Below are 15,093 nucleotides of genomic sequence, written 5' to 3'. Positions count from 1 at the left end.
AGCCACTGCGCCACCAGGGAAGTCCCTCTACGTGTGTCTTTACATTGGATATTTTATGCATGGCAGTGTGGTAAACACATGATTTCACTGAAATCTCACTGTCCTGGTTCATGCATACAACTCACATTCCTAGAAACATCCTTTTTTTTTTGTAAGAACACGCAACATGGGATCTACCCTCAACAGATTTTTCGTGCACAATACCGTATTGTTAACGGTGTACAGTGTTGCACAGCACAGCCTTAGCAGTTATTCGTCTTGTGTACCCGTTGGCTACAGCCATTCTACAATCTGCTTCTGTTTATTTTTTATAAATATGGAATAGTCTTCATGAATTTGCATGTCATCCTTGCACAGGGGCTTTTTATAAATATGGAATAGGCTTCATGAATTTGCATGTCATCCTTGCACAGGGGCCATGCTAATCTTCTCTGTACCGTTCCAGCTTTAGTGTATGTGCTGCCGAAGGGAGCATTGTTTTAATTTCCTCATAGAAGTGGGATCATGCAGTATTTGTCCTTCTGTGACTGGCTCATTTCACTTAGAATAACGTTCTCAAGGTTCATCCGTATTGTCACAGTTACAGGACTTTATTTCCTTTATTGAAGGCTGAGTAATAGTCCGTTGTATGTGTACATCACACTTTCTTTATTCATTCATTCATCAGTGGACACTTAGGTTACTCCCATGTCTTGGCTATTGGAACGATGCTGCAGTGAACATAGGAGAGTGTTATCTCTCTCCGAGATCTGGAATTTAATTCCTGTGGATATGCATCCAGAATTGGAATTCTGAGTCATACGGTAGTTCTAGTTCCAATTTTTGGAGGAACCTCCATACCGTTTTCCATAAAGACTGCATTACATTGCATTCCCACTAACAGTGTGCCAGGGTGCCAAATTCTCCGTAACCTCACCAATACTTGCTGTCTTTCGCTGCAGTTGTTGTTTTGATAATAGCCACCCTAACATGTATGAGGTGATACCTCACTGTGGTTTCGGTTTGCTTTTGACAGTAGTAGATTGGGTTAGTAGCTTGACTCTGGCCACTTATCTGCTCTGATGATGTCCCCTATATAAAGGGCCTGACATACTGCCCAGCGTACAGGGGATCCGTAAAAGCTGGTACCCTTCCTTTCCCTGCTACGAAGCACTGGCAGAAAGTAGAGCCTGGAGCTGTGTGCTGGCTCTGACTCTGCTGCCTTGCTTAGGTGACCGTCAGGAAATCATGTGCGAGTTTCCTTCATCTGCTAAGAGGCAGTGATGGCTGGTTTTGCACAGGGATAAGATGCTTTATTTAACACACTTTGTGCTCAAGACCCCACATTATTTCTCTATTGTTAATAACAAAGTAAACGCGTGTCTGGTACAGGGACCCCCACTTAGCAAATAACCAGTAAAATGACCAAGGGAATGAACAGACAAAGCACCCAAACTATCAGTGTGGTGACATGTCATTTTTTGGCCATCTGGCTTCTATGGGCAGAAGCCCAGCTTTTGGCGAATTCGCTTTGAGTGGTGTCTCCCATGTGGAAGTGTCGGAGGGCTTTATTTCTCGGGCCCACATTTCCACAAGCTGAATAGGAACGCTCTGTACTCCCTTTCTCATTTTTCTTTCTCCCCAGGCATCTCCCAAGAGGAGCTTGTTGGGAAGACAGAGTCTTAGGAGAGGATTTAGCCTTGGTCCTTTTTGCTTTTTCAAGTTCAAGTTCTGCAGTCCCGATTTTCAGAGGGAAATAGAAATGGGAGGTAGGGCTGATGGAGAAGGGAGAGGTTTGGACCTCACAACTCACAGTGTGGTCCAAGGACATGGCCTAGGCCTCCCTTGGGGGCTGCTGGAAAACGGAGGATCTCAGGTTCATCCCCCTCCCAACACCAGGAGCTACAGCTCAGCAAGTTCTCCAGGTGATCCGTAAGTGGTTAATGCTGGAGAAGAAAGGTTAGAAAAGCCCACACAGCCATCTTCAGAACTGTGAAAGAAATCTGTATTTGGCCGAGTCAGAAACAGTTTCGGCACCAAGGAAGACAGAGAATTCCAGATATAAGAGAGCAGTTCTACAGCAAACACTCCATCCTAGAAGCTTCTGGGTTCCTTTAGTTGCAAATCTCCAACAGATTAACCATCTATCCGGCCCTGGCAGGGGCAGGGGCAGGGGCAGGGGCATGTGGGCAGGAAAAGAAGAAAAGGAGAAAGATAAAACCCTTTTCCCATTAATTTTAAAGTGATGCATATCTATTACAAAATTTTATTTTATTTTATTTTAGCCACAAGGCATGTGGAATCTTAGTTCCCTGACCAGGGACCCAACCCGTGCCCCCTGCATTGGAAGCACAGGGTCTTAACTGGACTGCCAGGGAAGTCCCTATCACAAAATTTTAAACACTACATACGACCATTAAAGAAATGGACTTTAGAACTGCCCTCTTCCAAGACTGTAGTAATCATGTAAAATTGGGACTTCTCTGGTGGCACAGTGGTTAAGAATCACCTGCCAATGCAGAGGACACGGGTTCGAGCCCTGGTCCAGGAAGATCCCACATGCCACAGAGCAACTAAGCCCATGCGCCACAACTACTGAGCCTGCGCTCTAGAGCCCACGAGCCACAACTACTGAAGCCCGCATGCCTAGAGCCCGTGCTCCACAACAAGAGAAACCACCGCTGAGAAGCCCGCGCACCGCAACGAAGAGTAGCCCCGGCTCGCCACAACTAGAGAAAGCCTGCGCGCAGCAATGAAGACCCAACACAGCGCCCCCCCCCCCCAAAATCATATAAAATTGGTCAAGAGCACAGACTCTGGAACCAAGCTTCCAGGAACCAGCTGGACTCTGGAACCAGCTCCAGTGCTTACCAGCTGTGTGACCTCCGGCAAATTAATTAACTTGTCTGTGCTTCAGTTTCTGTTGCTGTAAAACAGAGACAATAGCAGAGTTGCTGTGAGGATTCAGTTTTGTTACGTGTAAAGCTCTTCAAACCATGCCTGCACAGAAGTGTTTGTGCTAATGACTTTTCACATTTAAAACTTAGATCCCTTTGGCCTTTTAGTGTAAGGAGTGGGTAAGAAATTAAGGAATTCGTTTTTCCCCTAAAGGTTCGCCAGTTATCCAAACATCATTTAGGGACTAATCTCTCTTTCCACGTGTCTTATGGGTGGAACGGTGTCTCCCAAAAATAGAGGTTGTGGTCCTAACTTCCAGTCCCTCAGAATGTGACCTTCTATGGAAATAGGGTCCTTGAAGAAGTAATTAGTTAAGAGGAGGTCATATTGCCCCTTGGTTTCAGACTTTTAGCGTCCAGAACTGTGAGACATTAAATTTCTGTTGTTTCAAGTCAAGCATTTACGGTACTTTGTTACAGCAACCCTAGGAAGCAAATACAGTCTTTGGGACCTGTAGCTGTGGAAAGAGATGTTATGGCAGCTGTGACAGCAGAGTCAGAGCAGGAGGAGGCCTCTTTCCACCCTGGACCCTCCAGGACTCACGAGCGTCTGACAGAAACACCTTTGGGGACTTCCCTGGTGGTCCAGTGGTCAAGACTCTGTGCTTCCAATGCAGGGGCCGCGGGTTCGATCCCTAGTCGGGGAACTAACATCCCACATGCCATGCAGTGCAGCCAAAACATAAAAACAAAACAAAAACAAACACACGAACACCTTGAAGACAAATACAGCTTCCTTTCCAGGCATGTTCTGCCTCCGTGGCCTCGGGACTAGGATTCCAAATGACCTGGATCACTCCCACCGCCCCTCAGCCAGCTCCCAACATAAGTAAAAAGAAGAACACAAAAGTTCAAGTGCTGGGACTTCCCTGGTGGGGCAGTGGTTAAGAATCCGCCTCCCAGTGAAGGGGACACGGGTTTGAGCCCTGGTCTGGGAAGATCTCACATGCCGCAGAGCAACTAAGCTCGTGCACAGAAACTCCTGAGCCTGTGCTCTAGAGCCCGCGAGCCACAACTACTGAGCCCACATGCTGCAACTACTGAGCCCGTGCTCCACAGCTACTGAAGCCCGCGCGCCTAGAGCCCGTGCTCCGCAACAAGAGAAGCCACCGCAATGAGAAACCCGCACACCGCAACGAAGAGTAGCCCCCTCTCGCCGCAGCTAGAGAAAGCCCGAGCGCAGCAACGAAGACCCAACGCAGCCAAAAATAAATAAAATAAGTAAATTTAAAAAAAAAAAAGTTCAAGTGCTTTTATGGATTTCCATGCTTCTTAAATATTTAGTAGGAAATATGTATTAATTTTGCTGTAACTAGCAAAACAAACTTTGTCTAAAAAAAAACGAAAGATGAGGTCATATTGGAATAGGGCGGGCCTCTTAATCCAGTATATCGGGTGTCCTTAGGAGAAGGTGAAAAGATGGAAACACAGTGAGAAGACAGAAGCAGAGACTGGAGTAATGTTGCCACAGACCAAGGAAACCTGGGCTGCCAGAGGCTGGAAGAGGTGAGGAAGGATGCTCCCCTGCGGCTTTCAGAGAGAGCATGGCCTCTGACACCTTGATCTCAGACTCCAGACTCCAGACTCCAGAAAATGTGAGACAATAGATTTCTGCTGTTTTAAGCCACCCAGTTTGTAGTACTTCGTTATGGCGGCCCTGGGAAGGTAAAACAACATATAACGGACACATTTTTGTTCTTTTGACCTGGTGGCTCATTCCTGTGCCTTAATGAGATATTTTGATAATCTGCAAATCTCAGGAGAAAGAGATCCTGAACATTTTCATGTTTGCCAATAGTTTTTGAGATAAAATTCGACATCTTGATATCCAAAAGGGCAAATCAGTTACTATTATCGGCTGTCGTGAATATTCTCATACTTTTCTGAAAGCCTGAGCCTCCCTGTCAGCCCTACCGCTCACTTCTGGGCCCCCGACATTGAGATCTCCACTGTGACACCTCAAATAGAGTTTAACGTCTCAGCCACCATGTCTCCTGGCATTAATTGAGGAAGGTTTACAAAACTTAGCGGGGTGCTTTTGATGATTCATGAAGTCCATCCACACGTTGCACTAAAGACTGTATTTGTGCAAAATACATCTTCCTTCCTTGGTTTATGACGATGTTAATTGCTTTTTAAGGACTGTTGGTGGAATTGGAGAGAGAATGCCAATGCCAGGTTCTATTTCACTTAAGTAAAGAAAATCAGATTAAAATAATGAATGACACTCCAGGAACTATGAGGTTTCCTGGGGGAGCGAATGACTGTCCACAGGGTCTTAGCCTGAGACCCCCTCTGTGGCATAAATAGGGATGCATTTCATAGCAGCTAAGCGTCAGGAAATATGCTTTTAATTATCACTTAAGATGTAACCTGTCAGAGGTCTTAGTATCACTTGTTTTTAATGAGAATTGATTTTCAGATTGCATTACCCAGAAAGCCTAGGATAATGGAAACCCCTGGTCCTTTCCTGAGACCTTTAGTCATCACATGTTTCTTTGTCAATCTTGCTGGCATCGGCAGCCACCAGACATCCGATCTGCCCACATGTGGCCCCGGCAGAGGGGCCGGCTTGTTAGCCTTCAAGTGATTCTGATGAATGAGATTCTACAAAGCTGAGCCTGGCTCATGAGTATCGCTGTAAAGTGGGAGCCCCAGGGAAAACTAAAGAGGGGTTGAATTTTTCACTGTGGTCCGCAGGCCGGCCTTGTCGATGCAAGGATGCAGTGCAGAAACAATGTGTTGATAGGAGAAGCATCCATCTGAGTGATGCCCACCTCTGGCCAGACCTTTCACCGGTTTCCTAACCTTTTCTGAAATGGCCAAGCAAGTCCTGGAAAGGCACGCCAGGTGCAGATGTGCAGAAAGGCAGCGAGAAGAAGGAAAAGATGTCTGGTTGTCCAAGTTTTCCCCAACTTAAGTCATTCCCATACCATATAGCACCTTCCTGTTTTTCTTGCCATAAAGTGGTACTGCCTTTACAATGATTTACTTAATATTTTACCTTAAGCTGACTTGGTAAACTTTGTAAGTTTACTTTGCAAAGAACACTAAAATCGGTACTGAAAACACATTAGTCTTGCTGGTTTGGAAGTAAAACTTTTCAGTTATAGATGGATATTGTTGCCTGCTGACGGTTTTGCCTGTGATGGTTGCCTTTGCTAACAAGGATATTTCTTTGCTAACAAGGATATCTGAGAGGTGTTAAAGGAGTAGTAACATGATCTGGGACCTTGTCTTTTTCCTTGTCAGAATCAGAAAGATGGAAAGACAATTGGACGGGGAATAACTTTCTCACGCTTCGATACCATATAATTGTTTTTTATGTATAAAACCTAAAAGAATGTTGGCATGTGTCCCTTTATTTGGGAAATGATGATAGAATCCATGCATGATTATGTGCAGACCAGGTTGGAAGGTGATGTAGAGGGAAATTGGAGGCAGATGGAAAGAAAGGAGACAAAAAAGCAAGAGCAAGCAGGCTCTTGCTTCTCTCCACTATGCAAGAAACATAGTTTTGAAAAAAAAAAAAAAGATCAGAGTTAAAATCAGCCCTACTCTCAATCCCTCTATGTTCTCTCGTCCGTTCCATGTGTATTATTTGCCTCCCATGTATCAGCCATGAGGACAAGAATCACTGTCCTGGGGGGGGGGTTGTTTAGTTCCACAGAAAACAGAGAGGTGCGTGGAGAGCTGTAGGGTCTACTAGGAAGTCACCTGAATCAGATTCTGGAGGACCAGCGGTAGCAATGGGGAGAAAGTAGTTACCGCGTTGTCACCCTGATAGAGGATTCCAGTACCTTGGGAAATGGAAAGTAATCACAATCAAACCAGCACATTTAGGACAATAGAACACAGTGTCACCCTGCTTAGGCCCCCTGACTTTCTGGGCCAGGGGACAAGTATTTTTCCCTGCTTCACTATGTATGTTTTGCTGACTATAAAAGAGGAATATCGGCTCTGGACACCAGGTGGCGCTGGTCATTAAAGTTCCAAGGCCCGGAAGTAGAGATGTCTCAGTTAGAAGTTAAGCTTTGAATTCACCAAAAATTTCCCTGGTTGGCCTGATGTGATCCCGTGGGTGCCCCCAGGGTGGGTATTAGTCATTGGTTACCACTGGGTTCATCCTATCCTACCAGGTGACTCTCCCCAGGCCACGGCCTGGGCTGGGCAGTCCGTCCTGAACTTGCTGACCATGGTGTTTGTGACGGTGGCCACCAACCTCGTTCTACTCTTCCTAGGCTGGACCATGGTAAGAATTTTTTGTTTTGTGGGTTGGTGTTTTGTGGGTTGGTGTTCAAGGGAGCTGTGAGGTTTGGAGCCAGGATGACGATTAGATCTGGCCACCTCTTGGCTATTCAAGCACTAATTATAGGGATTCAACCTGCCACTCACATTTGAGCCATTTCTCTGGTCCTCCAGGGGAACATAAACCAGTCCATTTTATGCATTTTGAAGCAGTTTTGACCAAACACATATTAGGGCAGAAAAGAAACCTCAGTAGAGTTCCCTTGAGCCTGGGAGGATTTTGTAGATTTCATGACTTATCTCTGTGATTTCCATTGCCATGAAAAACTGAGAGTTGCCTCTACTCGATTTCAATTCACTGTCCCCAAAGCATCATTCCTTCCTTTGCCATATATAATTGTGAACTATATGCTTAATGATAATTTTCCTTCACGTTTCCTGACAATGGGGAGAAGCACGAGTTGGCCCCAAGTGTGTGGAAGCTGCCCGAACTGTGTTCATGTCTCTGTGAGAGAAGCCAGGTCACCGTGATGACCATTTCCTGTGAGCAAAAAGCTGTTCTTGGCCGAGGCATGCTTAGAGCTCCGATCGCTGCAGAATGTACCTTCCTCCCCTCTTAACTAATGGGGTCAGACCTTAATAGTGATACTAACTTGTAGGGCTCTTAAAACATTTATTGCCATATTAGTGGTCTCCATCCAAGGTTAAGGAAACCTAGTGGACCCTGTACACAGGAGCTGCCTAAAGGTTTTCTAGCTTTGGTGGACAAGACAGGGAATGAGGGACAAGCCTCCTTATTCCTCCCCGAAGGCTTTCTTCCCATGGGTAGTTTCCTAGAATGCTGTCAGCTCACCAGTTCCATGAATGACATGGATCTAGGAATGTAGAGATTGAGTTATAACCACACGCTATAGACTGAATTGTGTCCGCACAGAATTTATATGTTGAAGCCCTCACCTCCAATGTGACTGTATTTGAAGTAAAGAAGGAATTAAGGTTAAGTGAGGTCATAAGGGTGGAACCCTGATTTAATAGGATTAGTGTCCTTATAAGGGGAGGCATCAGGAAGATCGCCTTTTCTCTCCTCCATATGAAGACACAGCAAGAAGGGGGGCCATCTGCAAGCCAGGAAGTGGGTCCTCACCAGGGACCACATTGGCTGGCACCTGGATCTTGGACTTGCAGCCTCCACAGCTGTGAGAATAAATATCTATTGTTGAAGCCACCCAGTCTGTGGTATTCTGTTATGGTGGCCAGAGCTGACAAAGACACCATACAACAAAGGACGTCTTGGCGCTGTGTATGAGAAATAAGTAGGGGTCCATGGAGGCACTAAAACTCCAATTTTAAGAACAAAACCAAGACAGGGGTTCAGTGTCGTGGCATTTATACAACAGAAAGAGTGCGATCAGGCGGCCCCAACGGCGCAGGTGGCAGGGGTCCTATCCATTCCACTCCTGTCAATTACAGTACGTGTCAGACCGGATTGGTTTCAGCCTCGCAGATTAGTGGACAAAGGGTCAGCTCAGTCCTATCGCTGCATCTTGTTTCTTCCCGCCAGCAGCAGTAGCCTTTGGAACAATGTGTGGGGATAAAGTGTCTGCCACAGAATTCAGGGCAGGGGTGCAGTATTCATTCCCATCCTTGGAGAGGCACCTTCGAACTCTCTCTCTGGAGTATAGTCCAGGGAATCACACACTTTTCACTCCCAGCAGAGCAGAGAGATAGAAACAAGATGAGGTTTCCTCCACCCCCACGATTGGCACCTTCCCCCAAATCCCGCGAGTCTCATGGCACCAGGCAGACTCATAGCATCAGATGCCAAGTAAACAGAAAAAGATCACTTGGGAGCGAGCTGGCCACTCCTTGGATAAACCCAAGTCTTTGTTGTCGTATTCAGAAAGGCTAGCTCGGAACTGGTATCCTAATTACCTAGAGGCATGCGTGACGATTCAAGGCAGGTTGCTTAGTAGAGAAATTCAGTGGCTTGGCTATTTATTGGATACATAACTATCATTTTTGAATACTTAGTATATGCCAGATACAGCCCCAGATTCTCTCCATGCATCAGCCCCTTGATTCTTCTCAACCACTGGGAGGCAGTCACTAAGATCTTCCGCATTGTACACGGGAGGAAACTGATGCTTTAGAGGCGTTCGTGGACCTTTCCAAGGCCACGTGGTCAGTCACAGCCCAGGGAGGACCAGATCCTTTACTGCTCACTGAATGTTCTCCACTTGTCACTTGTCTTTCTTGAGGGTCAGATAGACATTCATTGGAGAGGGACAGGGGTCCTTCTGCCTTCGTCACAAGCAGAAAATCTAATAATACAGGACTATGGGGAACCAATGTTTTTCTCAATTTTGGCTGAATATCCTGAATCTCACTTCAGAGAATACATGTTCCTGCTGCTTACTGGCATGGCTTACCTAAACTGTCAGAAGAGGTGTTTTATTCCTTGTAGATAATCTCCTGGAAATAGGTCTCTTTTGAAAACATTTTCCCCCCAAAAGGACCCCAAAAAGATTTTTAAAATCAAAAAGAAATTGATTCTTTGTGGTCTTCTCATTTTCCAAGGTGTTCTTTTTTAACAGTGAATGTGTATTATTTGCAATCAGATAACAATTGTGCTTTGTTGGCCATTGAAAATAGAGGGCTTTCAGCCCGACTCCCAGTGGGAGCACAGAGGGGCATTTTGCACTGTGTTCTCTCAAATCTCTCTTTCTCTCTCTCTCTCTCTCTCTCTCTCTCTCCCCCCCGCCGCACCCCCTCCCCTTGGAGAGCGTGCTTCATGGAATGTTCCTTTCAAAGTTCTTCCAACGAGGAGGCTAATGCAATGTCTTCTAGTGAAAGAACAAAGCACTCTCGCACACATTATCTCTTGCCAACTACAAAGCAAAGTCCTTCTCAACAGTTGGTAGCTTAAAATAATAGATGAGAAAGCTGACTATATTTGCAATAATTGTAGAAGTAATTTTGGAGTATCTACTACTCAACTCACAGAACCACACCAACCAAGTACCTTCCTCTTTCTTTGAAAAAAATGATGTAAACTTGTTGAAGCAATGGTCTGAACGGTGGTCCATTTTGATGATTTTGAATTATGACAAATACTAGTCATTTTAAATGGTTTTTGTCTTCCAGGTTTAGCTTCTTGCCATGAGAGAGGTCAAGTGTCTTGGGTGTGTAGATGGGAAAGGGAGGTGACGGACACAGTGTCTGCCTTGGGTCAAAGAAGCCGATCATGTGATCAGTCACGTGATCACCCAAGTGTGTCAATCCCAGCACGCCTTCAGGTCGGAAATTAAATATACGTATATACATATCTAATTTATATATATGCTGTATGGCTTATGTATAAACACTTGGGTGACTTATGAAAGAACATGGGAGCAGATGTAAAGGATTCATATGGAGAATAAGAGGAGGAGAAGAAGGAGGTGCAAGGGGGGAGGAGGAGAATGATGAGGAGGAAAAGAAAAGAGAAGAGAGAGGAGTTACCCTAACCCATCCTACAGAGAAGCTAGGTATTTCTTTTGAAAATTAAAAAATATATATTTCTGGCTCTGTATTCCATTTGTACTTTTTCTCTTTGCCTCCTGCCTCTCAAGAATCTTTTTGTCGGTACACAGCCCTCTTCTTGAGGATCAAGGCCCCCGCTTTGAGGGACCTGGGGTCCCCTCTCACCCGCAGATGTTCACCGCCAATCGGCCAAGCTAAACCATGAGTCACAGACATCCTAGGAGCGTGTGAACCTCTGGGCCCTGCCCCACTGTCACCCAGCTGTGCCGCTGACTGGGAGCCAGAACATCCTGGTGCCTGCCTGGGATTTCCCATGGTCATGGGCTTCGCCTTGATGCCCAGCTGGTCTTCCCACTTCACTTTGGAGCCCCTGAGGGTTTTGTTCTTCCAGTTGGAAAGTAAAGGACTCGGGGGGTTTTAAAAAAATTGTGGTAAAGTACATAGAACATAAAATCTACCACTTTAACCATATTTTGTATGTTATTTTTTTAACGTAGTTAGATTCTCTTAGCCAACATTGAAGAGTTTTGCATCCATGTTCCTAAAAGTTTTGTCTATAATTTCCTCTCATTAAGCATTTCGTCGGGCTTTTCTATCAATGTTGCACTCACTTTTCTCCCCCACTTTTTTTTTTACTGTGGCAAAACCCATATAGCACTTTGGGTGACAGTGATTTGTCCGTGAGGGTTCATCGATTGTAACAAACATCCCCCTCCGGCGGAAGATGCTCATGTATGGGCAAGGCGGCGGCGGCGTGGGGGGCAGCGAGTCTGTGGGACATCTGGGTACCTTCTCTTTACTTTGCTGTGAACGTAAAATGGCTCTAAAACTAGTCTATTTTTTAAAGTACCGTGAAATTTACCATCTTAATCTCTTTTAAGTGTACAATTCCATGGCACCCAGTACATTCACATTGTTGTGAAGTCCTAACATTTTCCTCTGGCAAATGGGAAACTGTATCCATTAAACAGCAATCCCCCCTCCCCCCCTCCCCCTCCCCCACCCCCCGGTAACCACCATGCTACTTCCTCTTTCTATGATTTTGACTATTTTCCATAGCTCGTATAAGTGGACTCAAACAGTATTTGTCTTTTTGTGGCTGGTTTATTTCACTGAGCATAATGCCCTCCAGGTTCATCCATGTTGTAGCCTGTGTCAGGATGCCCTTTTTAAAGGCTGAATCTTATTCTGCTATATGGATGGACCACATTTTGCTCATCCAGTCATCCACTGATGGACACTTGGGTTGCTTGCGTCTCTTGTTTATTGTAAATAATGCTTCAAAGTACAAATATCTGTTCTACTCCCGTTTTGACCATTTTTTAAACACTCTCTCAGCAAATTTCAATTATATGATATAGTGTTATCAGCTATAGGCACCATGTTATACATGAGACCCTCAGACTTTATTCATCTTATAGCTGAAAGTTTGTACCGCTATATCAACCCTTCCCTATACTCCCCTGGCGCGCCCGCCACCCCAGGCCCTGGCAACCACTTTTCTACTTTCTGTTTCTACGAAATCTTTTTTTGGGTCTTTCTTTGTCTGGCTTATTCCACTCAGCATAATGCCCTCCAGGTTCATCCACGTTGTTGCAAATACAAGATTTCCTCCTTGTTCAAGGCTGACTAGTATTCCTGTGTGTGTGTGTGTGTGTGTGTGTGTGTGTGTGTGTGTGTGTACCACATTTTCTTTATCCATTCCTGCACAGACAAACATGTAGGGTCTTTCCATACCTTGGCTCTTGGCTTTTGTGAATAATATGAACACGGGGGGGTGGGGGGCTGCAGATATCTCTTTGAAATCATAATTTCATGTCCTTCAGATGTATACCCAGAAATGCAATTGCTGGATCACATGGTATTTCAATGTTTGACCACTTTTCAAATGTATAACTCAGTGGCATTAGGTACATTCACATTGCTGTGCACACAAGTTTGGGTTCCACCCAGCAGGGAGGACACCCCAATCTCCAGGCGCCACGGCGTGTTTTATTGTTTGTTTTTGTTTTCTTTGCGGTACGCGGGCCTCTCACTGCTGTGGCCTCCCGTTGCGGAGCACAGGCTCCGGACGCGCAGGCTCAGCGGCCATGGCTCACGGGCCCAGCCGCTCCATGGCATATGGGATCTTCCCGGACCGGGACACGAACCCGTGTCCCCTGCATCGGCAGGCGGACTCTCAACCACTGCGCCACCAGGGAAGCCCCACGGCGTGTTTTTTAGGCGGGCTTCTCACTGTCCTCCGTCCCCAGCCTCTGGTCACCACCACTGCGGTTTAACGGCAGCCCTCCTGGACTCGAACCCTCCTGCTGCCCCCCTCCCTCTCCCCCTCGCCCCTGCATGGGGCCCAGCAGCAGGGCCCCTCTGACCATGCACCTTCCCCTGCAGACCCCATTATGTCAGCGGACCAGTGTTGTCAGCCTGACCTGAGCACAGTCAGCCTCTCGCTGACCCCCTGGTGATGCAGAAAGCCCCCTCCCTGGGTTCCCAGCAGACTATCTCCCCCACCCCTCCCCGACCCTTCGCTCTCCACGTGATGCTAAAGTTTCCGGGCCTGGAGGGGAACAGGCTGGGTGAGGGGAAAGTGCCTCGGGGTTTATCAGGGTTCATCTGACAGTCTAACAGCAGGCGCCGGGCTGCCAGCATCCCCGACACTTGGATTTCAACCATTTTCTCCACTTGACACCTCTCCGCCCCCTCCACACATAATAAGACCCATTCTTCCCCAGCAGGGACCGCCCGTGTTGGGACCCCATGCTCGGCTGAAGCCGCCCGGCTCTTCTCCCCTTTCCCGCCGCCCATTCAGTGGAAACCCTAGCTGCCCAGGCAGAGGGGCGCCCAGGCGCTGGCTTCTGCCAGGGGTGATAGCGCAGTCCCGGCTGCCCAGACTGTGTGGTCATCGGCAGGTCACTAGGTCTCAGCTTCCACCGTGACCCCAGAAGCCAGAAAGAATGGGCTTGCCTCTCCTGAACTTGCGGGGAGGGCTTGGGAACTGCTTTAGTCTAAATGTGAAAGTCCTGCAGAGGAAAGGAATTGAAGAGCTGTTGGGAGAAAACAACGACAACAATTCTAAGTATTGTGCCTAGAATGAGGCTCTGCTCCCTTAAAGGGACAGTCAGTTGGGAGCAGACGAGGGTAATGAGGGTCACTTAAGGACCCATCCTGGGTGAAGCAGGCTGAAGTCATAGCACAAGGTACTCAGGCTTGACTGCGGTTTGCCACCTGAATACGGCAGCAAGACCGCTTCTGCTTTGGAGAGCTTTAGTAAGGAATTAACCTGAGAGCTAGCTTTTTTTTTTTTTAAGAGAGAGAGAGAGATTTTATATTTTAGACGTCCTATTTTGTCAGGTGCTCAGAAGTGCCTGTGACTCCAAAGATGTTAAACATAAAGGGGTTGTGGTCTAGCAGAGGGTCATTCTGTACATGCTCTTCTGAAGCTTGGTTTTTAATTTCATGCATGTTACACAGCCTTCTGTATTCCACGTTGTATAATACATAGCTAGCTTTAATAGCTATAAACCGTGGTATTAATGTGCCCTTAATGACTGTCTTCTGATGACCATTTAGGCCATATCTTTTTTTTTTCAAGTTGATTCATTTCACTATAATTATTTTAAAAAAATTTATTGAAATAGTTTACAATGTTGTATTAGTTTCAGGTGTACAGCAAAGTGATTCAGTTATATATATACATATATAAATATATATTCTTTTTTTACTTTCTCTTTCATGATAGGTTATTACAAGATATTGAGTAGAGTTCCCTGTGCTATACGGTAGGTCCTTGTTGGTTATCTGTTTTATATATAGTAGTGTGTACATTTTAATCATTTAGGCCATTTCGTAGTGTCTATGTGTTTGTTTTTATTATTACTAGAAAGTGGCAAGTAACATCCTGTACATGTTGCTTTGTGAATTTATGTGAGTTTATGAAATAAATTCATAAAAGTAAAACAAAAGAAAAAAACCAGATGTTGTGAATGTCAAGCTCCCTTTCGGCTCCCTAATGATCGGGAAGTTACATCCTTACTTCTCCCGGCCCCTCCCGCATTCGCTCTTCCTCCAAACAAGACTGCGGTGCCTGGAGCGGAAACACGAGCAAGCAGATCAGAGGAGATAGGACCTAAACTCCCCTGTGGGTCTCAGGCGCTGGGGTGAGGGTACCCCAGACAAACGGCAGGGAAGAAAGAGGGAGCCGGGGACGGAAAGTGCACCCACGCTGCATGGGTGCAGAAGCCCGGGCTGTGCCAGCAGGACCTCAGTAGAACCTCAGAATCTGTCACCGGCTCTAAATATGGGCAGGTCGTCCTTCAATTTTGCGTGGCTCACGTGATCTGCGGTGACAAAAGGATGTGCGCACGAGGTTGGCAGGGACCCAGGAGACTTG

At 46.3% G+C, this 15,093-nt stretch overlaps 1 non-coding gene across 1 annotated transcript; it reads right to left on the bottom strand.

The window, feature by feature from the left end:
* Positions 1 to 368: 368 nt before the first annotated feature.
* On the bottom strand, positions 369 to 475 carry LOC114905258. Its single transcript, XR_003796120.1, has one exon. It is a non-coding gene; the product is annotated as a U6 spliceosomal RNA (small nuclear RNA).
* Between the last annotated feature and the right edge of the window lie 14,618 nt (positions 476 to 15,093).

Source organism: Monodon monoceros, unplaced genomic scaffold (assembly GCF_005190385.1).
Source record: "Monodon monoceros isolate NGI ecotype Baffin Bay Population unplaced genomic scaffold, NGI_Narwhal_1 Super_Scaffold_21, whole genome shotgun sequence".
NCBI lineage: Eukaryota > Metazoa > Chordata > Mammalia > Artiodactyla > Monodontidae > Monodon > Monodon monoceros.
The sequence above is the reverse complement of the archived record's forward strand: the minus strand, read 5'-3'. Positions and strand labels throughout refer to the sequence as shown.